Source organism: Lepisosteus oculatus, chromosome 14 (genome assembly GCF_040954835.1).
Source record: "Lepisosteus oculatus isolate fLepOcu1 chromosome 14, fLepOcu1.hap2, whole genome shotgun sequence".
NCBI classification, from domain to species: Eukaryota; Metazoa; Chordata; class Actinopteri; order Semionotiformes; family Lepisosteidae; genus Lepisosteus; species Lepisosteus oculatus.
In genome coordinates, this window is record NC_090709.1 from 56,436,145 (window position 1) to 56,444,613 (window position 8,469).

At 39.2% G+C, this 8,469-nt stretch overlaps 1 non-coding gene across 1 annotated transcript; it reads right to left on the reverse strand.

Moving 5' to 3' along the window:
• Positions 1–8,044: 8,044 nt before the first annotated feature.
• On the reverse strand, positions 8,045–8,137 carry trnar-ucu (transfer RNA arginine (anticodon UCU)). Its single transcript has 2 exons — positions 8,101–8,137; positions 8,045–8,080 (listed from the first exon to the last, which is right to left on the reverse strand). It is a non-coding gene; the product is annotated as a tRNA-Arg (tRNA).
• Between the last annotated feature and the right edge of the window lie 332 nt (positions 8,138–8,469).

Genomic DNA, 8,469 nt, shown 5'->3' on the forward strand with positions numbered 1-8,469 from the left:
AGAATCCTCTCTCCATTTAGTAAATAACACAAAACACTGTTTACCTGTCAAGACAGAAAACCTGGCTGCTCCAGGTGAGGCTTAAACTCACAACCTCGGCATGACACCACTGATTATGTCATTTTACATGGCCTGAACCAGGAAAGAGATTGGAAGAAGTTATGGTGCTGTTTTAATACTTGCCTATTATTGTAATTTTTCGGTTAAATCTTTTATTTTGGAGTACTTTCAATTGATGTTAATCCTTGTCCCGTTGAACGACTCTGGGCCATGGTGAGTCTTGAATAATGTTCTTATAAGCTTCAGTTTGAAAAAGTGCGCTCTCCAGAAGCTACCAAAATCGCTAATGGTAACATAACACTTAATGTAAAAGCTACGTTCGGGGTTGAAAAAGAATATTATTTGCTATGAATACGAACACTGTTACAGGAGGGGTGTTAGAGCTATTTTAGCTTAGATCATCAGTTCTTCTCTGTCTATATCAACAGTGTTATCACTACTGAGTGCTAAAGGCAGGTCCTGGCAATACTTCATGAGATCTTTTTTAGAAAACATTTAAAAAATATATTTCCACTACCATACATAAAGTAAAAGATACCGATTGCAGCTAGAAGCAAATTCCAATCGAAAATGTATCAGCTTTAAAATTTTCTTTTGGATCCATACAACGATCAGCATGAGACTCAAAATATAACTGTGTTTGATTGTACAGCATAGATTGTCCAGCATTTATCTTTATATTTATGTTAAAATTAAGGTAAATATATTAAAATATCAACATCCACCTTCACAGTGCTAACGAACAATGCTTGTCAAGTTCTCAAACAATTCCTCGTTGTATTTCTAAACGATTTTAGCAGAGGACGCAACAGGAGTATAACTGATATCTCCCGCCAGCCATTCAAATATACTTTTCCATGGGTGAAAATGGTTTTCTGGGGAGTTGCAGTGTTGATCACTATTGGACTTCCCCGGTCTCTAGTGTTGTTGTTAGACACAAGCAAAAGGCTTGCATTTTCTGCAAATATAAAGAGGGTTACGGTTTTGGCTTTAGTGGAGACAGTGTTTACATTGACAATACTAAGAAGGTCATCCCTGGGTGGGCTTGAACCACCAACCTTTCAGTTAATAGCAAAACACGCTCACCGATTGCGCCACAGAGAGTGATGAGAAAAGCTGTTCTCCATTTGCACCTTTCCGGTCAAAAAATAAACATCGCTTGTGTTTTCAAGCCACAACCCATTTGTATCTGCTAGGCGGCACAGTCGTCGTGCACAAAGAACGCTTTGAAAAGCGTCAAAAGCAAGTCATTCCGAGTTGGTTGTTTGTGTTTTGGAAATGCTGTATTGCTGCCAAATGCTGAAATGATCTCTCAGCTCCTAGGTTGTCATTTCTGCTCTGTAAAGGAATAACAGCACGCGTCGGCTTCCAGCACGGTGGGTCGGGACACGATGTTGGGGTTTGGAGAGAGCGATGTCTTCCTCGTAAGTATTGTAACGCCCTCGCCCGGTGGTGAGGAGGAAGAGCACCTAGGCACTCATAGCACCACAGAGCAGGCTGGGAGTTGTAGCTGGGGAGAGTCTGAGGGTCAGCTCGATGACCAGCAGCTGACCCTCCATATATAAATAGTGTCGTAGTAGTTTTAGTGTCCTGTGTAGCCTTATAAGTGTATAGCCTGTTGTTAAGTAATTACCACCCTAAAGATGTGTACGTGTTCCATCAGTCTCCTCATGTGTGTGTAGATCCTACGCTGTTCAGCAGTCTCTCGAGAAACTAAGCAAAGTGTTTAAAGATACTTTGTCAGCTTGACATCAAGGCAGAAAACAAAAACCTACTTGCGTCCTCTCAACCCAAATGCGCTTTGCCACTTTTTGCGTTATGCAGGGAACGACATCTGCCGAGATCACTTTTGTGTCAATGCAAATCGTAGTGTGCCCTTCGTTTTAATGTTGGTTATGGTGGCGTGCTGCTTCTGTCTGTGAAACTTGAATGTTCTGCTTCTTCACACCGAATCATTGGCGGGGGTTGAGCTTGTTAAATCTTTGCATACAGCGCTCCTTTGGAAGTACTTTGTCCAAGTTCAAAAGCGATCGTGGGATTGACTTCATGCATTCAAAAAACATACCTCTCACGACAGATTTAAATGGAGAATGGAGTCTGCTTCTTGCTGTTTTTCCTGTGGTTGCAGTTACAAAGTTGACCATGCTTTCACATTCTGTTAACAGTATTCACTGGGTGAGCTTTATCAATTGAATCGGAAAGGACATCGCTGCTTCGGCTCCAAAAAATAATCTGTAGTGTGTTTTTTTTCTGTGCTATCTTTTATAGCTTGTAAAAATGCCGGCAAAGTTAATTTTTCTCCTCTTTAAAAGAATAAGGATTGGCTGGGGCGAGCTCCGTTTACCATTCTTTCAGTTAACCGCCAAACTCACAAATTGATTAAACTGCAGAGCCACAGGCGCCTCTCTTTTCTCCATTCTCTGGGTCAGGGTGAAAAAAAACTTTGCTGTATTAGCTGGCCTGCTGGGAGTACCTCTTCTTCACTGATAAGCAAGATTTGTGTTTCATCTTTCGCAAGCTGTATAGATAGCGCTAAATGATTAAAGTGCAGAGCCACCGACACCGTTTTTTTCAATTCGCAGGGTTTAACAATATACATATTTGATCAAACTGAGAAACAGGAACGTATCCTAGCCCGAGCAGATAAATTATAACCTATAGTATTCATACCGGGAACTCAGATGCAGATAAGAGCTACAGTTATCACAATTAGTGTTTAAAATAGTAATAGCTCCTGTCTATTTACACTGTAATTTACACTAGTGTTTCCATAAACAATTTGCTTGTAAGAATGATAAAAAATTAAATGGGTATTCTAAAAAAAATATTCTGAATCTTTTCGCCATTAACAGTTTAACTGTGACTTTGCAGGTAACACGTCCATTATGAAAATCATCTTTCGAACGCGATCAATAACCGCACCGGAAAATAAATATCGGGGAAAAAATCGTGAAAATCGGCTCTTCAGAAATTGGAAATATATTCCCGAGAGGAGTGCTTTTCTCGACGATTAACACTCTTTGCAGGAGTCACTTCTCCCAACGAACATCTGCAGGTTTTCGTAGTGTGCCTGCAAAGAGTGATTAATTCGAGACTGGCACATGTCCCGATTTTATTTAACAATGCTACAGTAGATATACATTTTCTAATGCAGCCTTCATTACAATACAGTTTATTTATTGAAAGCCTGTTATGTAAAAAAGAGTGAAACAAAAATATATGGATTACAATCTTTCAAAGCTGAAGATGTTACTTAGATAAATTGACATTTTACGTATCCAGACGCTTTTTTTATTATTATTTTTATTTATTTCTTTTTTATTTTATTTTTTTTCAGATGCTTTTCAACCTCTGCTTTTAGAACTTTGCTGTGCTTCCTGAATCATTTTCAGTGTTATAAAATGGGTATAGAGGGAGCGATCTCTTTGTAGAGCAGTTGATAGGCTGGAGCTGTTCAGACTACTCTTGCTATTTCTCAAATGCTTCAATCATTTTTCTTTCGCGCTAGGAAGTGAGTGTGTTTGGTTTTCGTTTCACTGATTCTCAGTGAAGTTTTGGGAATTAATGACGAAAGAATCAGTTGCCTAGGAAAGTAGAAGCTTTGGTTCACAACGATCTTGAAGACACGCCAATGTAGAGCAGCTTGTGATGATTCGTACTATAAAAGACCAAGTGCTCAAAGTGACGTCTGCGTTAACCGTTTAGACTTTTCATCTTGGGCGCACTTTTCGAAAGCAAAGATAGAAAAGTTGTGTTGCATCACACTAAGATAACTGTCAGCAGAGTGGTGCAGTGGAAGTGTGCTGGGCCCATAACCCAGAGGTCGATGGATCAAAACCATCCTCTGCTATGTACATTTTATGCACGATTGATAAGCACACCATCCGTTTAATGAAGTGCATTAAAACTATTTTTTTCTCTCGTGTGTATGCAAGCTTCACACTTATGGTACTCTTTAATCTTTACCAATAGCAGATGCCCAAATGTATCTTTGGTTGTTCTGCGATCCTTGATAGTTTCCTCAAATTCTTCAAATGAACATCCATATCAAAGCAATTATGTTTATATATATTACAATTAAGGTACATATTTAAAATAGCAACGCACATTTGTATAAAACTTATTTAATAATAATTGTCAAGGACTGTCAAGTTCTCCAACAAATCTGTGTTCTAATTTTAAAATATTTTTGCTAAGGATACAACGGGTGTATAAATGAATTCTCCCAACAGCCAGTTGAAGAAAAATTCCCCATGTGAAGATGGTTTTCTTGGACATTGACTTAGGTACTTAATTCTTTACTTGTAGTTCCACTCAAGTAAAACGCACATTTCCTGCAAAGTTCAAGAGGGTTTGCGAAGAAATCCCATCAATTTTTAGCGAAGGTTATGTTACATCATAACAATCTGAAGCGTGTCCCTGAGTGTGCTTGAACCACCAGCTCTTTGTTTAATAGCTGCACAGAGACACATTTTCACCATTCATACGTTTGCAGTTTAAGAAAATAAAATACTGGCATTTTCCTGCCAGCTGGCAGTACTTCTTCTGCACTGACGAAGAATAATCAAGAACTTTATTTCATCTTTCACAGGTTTTTATTTTCATTAAAGGGAGTGAATACTTGTATTAAGCTAAATCAAGACGATGGAGATGCACTGCTGTTGTTTTTCTGCACATTTCGTTAAAATGAGAAAAAATCACTGACATTTTTTTGCAGTATTTCTTCTGTCCTGATAAGCAAGATTTGTATTTTATCTTTCAGAAGTTGTATGAATGTCTTGAAGTTCAGAAACAACTTGTTCCAGAAAGGAAATGAACATTTGCTTCAAAGTAAATCAAGACGTATGTCTCTCTCACTGCGTGTGCTCTTATCTGTCCATCTCTCTCTCTCTCCTCTTCTCTCTGGCAGTCTGTGTAGAGTATCTAAAGGGGATGTAACACCACCTGGCAAAGAAGAAAAATTCTCTTAGGCAGAATAAAAAATCAATATTCTCTTCTCATTCAGATTCACAGTGTAGACTAACACTCAGACTGAAGCTCAACTCCATACTGCTCGCTATCTTCACAATCCAGGACCAGAAAATATTCAGACAATCAGTGCTGCTTCATGAATTATATCAGAACAGCCTAGACTCAAGTCACATCTCCCCCTTTTCTCCTTCCTCACAGCCTCTTAGAGACAGAGAAGAGCTCCTGGTTCTCCTCTCTGTGAACTGGGCTCAGGGGTCACTGATCTGGCAGTTGTGGGCTCTGTTCCAGGTCAGAAGCAAGAAGTTTCTATTAACCCTTTCCAGGACTTCCAGCCCTTCAGTATTACTTTCTTTACTGTATGTCAGCCTCCCAAAATTTATAAATGTTTTATAACACACATTTGTGTGGAATTATCTTATTATTTATATATAGTATTTATGTAATAAACAACAGTAGTGACACTATGATCAGTATATTGATTATTTGTAGCCGATGGTCCGATGGTCGTGTCTACAATAGTGACCATTTGACCAGTCTGTAGCTCTGAGCAGTGGGACAGAGCTACACAGCTCTGACAGAAGACCTGTCTGTGTGTGATTCCACACCAGCCCTGGGATTCAGCTACTCTCACAAATGTCTCACAGACTGTCTTATAAATTTACAATTAGATGAAGTCATGTAACAGTTTTACAGATAATTTAAATAATCAGACAGCAGTTTTGGCAGTGGATACATCTCCACATGGGGGAAAGGGACAGTAAAATAGAAAGGAAAATACAAAAGAAGAAACTGAAATATATGCGCTCACTGTAAAGTACGAAGAGGTGGTCAGACAAGCAAAACAGCTTTGCAGATAATGCGAAGCGACATTGTTTTGTGTCAATCAGCTCACGGATTCAGCTTTATGTGCCTTAAGCTGTGCATGCCTTCATGAAGACTCTCTTTAAGATGATTGCACCTTTCATTGTCAAATCGCCTTCTTTGCATACAAAAGTTGCACCAATACTAAGAGAAAGGATGAGGAATGGCTTTTATCAAGCGATTGCAGTGTTTGTTTGACTGAGGATCCTTGTGTGCTGAACTGGCCTCTGGAGAAGTGTAGTGCAGTAAAACAGAAGGTTTGTGTCACTCAAGATTGTTACAGAACAGAACAATACAATTACAATACTTTTGTGAGAGTAAATATTACTGGTGCATCACAGTTCTTATAATGGTGAAAACAGGAGCACCTTCTCTACATTTTTGACTGAAGTATTTAAACGGAAAGAAATACTATCACTATGCAATTCATAAATGCAATTGAGCTCCTCTAAATGTTCTAGTCTGATGAAACAATGTATAGAATTAGGTGACAATATCGGAATTCATTCAAATGCACAAGATTAATTTTCAGCAACAAAAAAAGTGCTCGGAAATATTTTACAAGAATGAAACCTTACATTCACCTAAATAAACATTCACCCCCTACATTAGCAGAGAACAGTAGGACAGAAGGTTAGTGTCACTGGACACTGCGTCAGAGAGGCTGATCTCTTCTCCCTCATTATGCAGGCTTACCCACTCATGATGAACTGTCCTCCAGCGATACTCAGCTGCCATCTTCGACTCAGACATGACGTTCATGTACATATTATACCTTAATATGGCACTGCGTTACAATGATTTGATCAAAAAAACTGGTGAAAAAATAATAATCAAATATTTTTTTCCTTTCTTTTAGTAGCTAAAGACCAAAAAAGAACCATTTATTCTTTTCCTCTCCTACCAGCCCTTACAAGTCACCCAGTTTTTAGTTTAGAGCTGGATTAAAGCTCCAGTCTCTTTGAGGGTTGAGTTGGAATCCCACAGCTGCCAAATATCTCCAACTATCTCAGTGTTAAGAAGCAAAAAAACTCACATTTGCTGCAGAAGGAACAGGAGAATTCATGCCATTCAGCCTTATAGCGTGATGTCATTTTCTCATTCTCGTTTTTAGATGCTTGTGATCGAATCTATGATCCTTATGAGTGTGGTCACCCTCCATAAAGGTAGCACAGATACAACGTGCCATGTTTTCAGAGAATCGCATGAATTACAGGTCAGAAGAAGGCAACAAAGTGTCCGCTAGGCAGTTCAGCGATTTCAATGGTGTTCTCTGTTGTTTAGGTCCAGAATGACACCCGTTACAACCAGGAAACACACAGTGTCAGGCATCAAAAAGACTTCCCAAAACCCTGATCCTCTCCTTGATCCGGTAATGGCATCCAGACATTTCCTGCAACACAGCCAGGATACGGTCTTCAACAACACGAGTGAAAAGCTAATTCCCAACCTTTGCAATCCTTTGCAAAGAAGGACCGCATGTGCTCAGTGTTAAATGCACTGTTCATTATTAATAATAATAATAATAATCTTTACATTATATAGCGCCTTTAAATGTGGCTTTTCAAAGCACTTTACAGAATGACAACAATAAAGTTAAAAAAATACACAAGATAAGCAGGATGAGAATACACAGTTAGAGGAGACAATAGATGGTGGTATTAAATACAGTAGGAACAGAGAGGTAAAGAATAGTTCATTAAAGGCTCTTCTAAAGAAGAGGGTTTTGAGTCTGGATTTGAAGGAGTTTAGAGAAGGTGACTCTCTGATATCCTTGGGGATAAAGATCCAGAGCTTTGGGGCAAAACACGAGAAGGCCCTGTCACCCATAGAATGTAGATGGACTGGGGGACAGATAGGAAAACACAATTAGAAGAGCGGAGGTTGTGAGGTGGGGAGTAGAGCGATAACCCAGACAGGTACTGAGGTGCTAAGCCATGGAGAGCCTTATAGGTGAGCTTGAGGATTTTGAAGTTGACAGGAAGCCAGTGCAAGGACTCCAGGACAGGAGTGATGTGATCACAGTCCAGTGCTAATTTCTTTCTTGTGGCTGCTGGTTCATTTTCAACTGTGGACTCTTAAGAAGTCCTGTATTTGACTTGATCAACACCAATCCCTAGAGGATTTCGAAAGGTTCAATAAAAATGACACATGACTCTGGTGGGACTCGAACCCACAACCTTTGAATGACTTCATTCTATCAAGGCCTAGAAGTCCAACGCGCTCTCCATTGCGCCACAGAGCCAGCTGTGTGAAAAAGTGTTTGCCCCCTTCCTGATTTCTTATTTTTTTGCATGTTTGTCACACTGAAAGTTTCAGATCATCAAACAAATTGAAATATTAGACAAAGATAACACAAGTAAACACAAAATGCAGTTTTTAAATGAAGGTTTTTATTATTAAGGGGAAAAAAAAATCCAAACCTACATGGCCCTGTGTGAAAAAGTGATTGAGATTTATCAGTCTGGAAAAGTTTATAAAGCCATTTCTAAAGACCAAAATTACCCCAAGAGCACAGCGACGACTCATCCAAGAGGTCACAAAAAACCCCACAACAACATCCAAAGAACTGCAGGC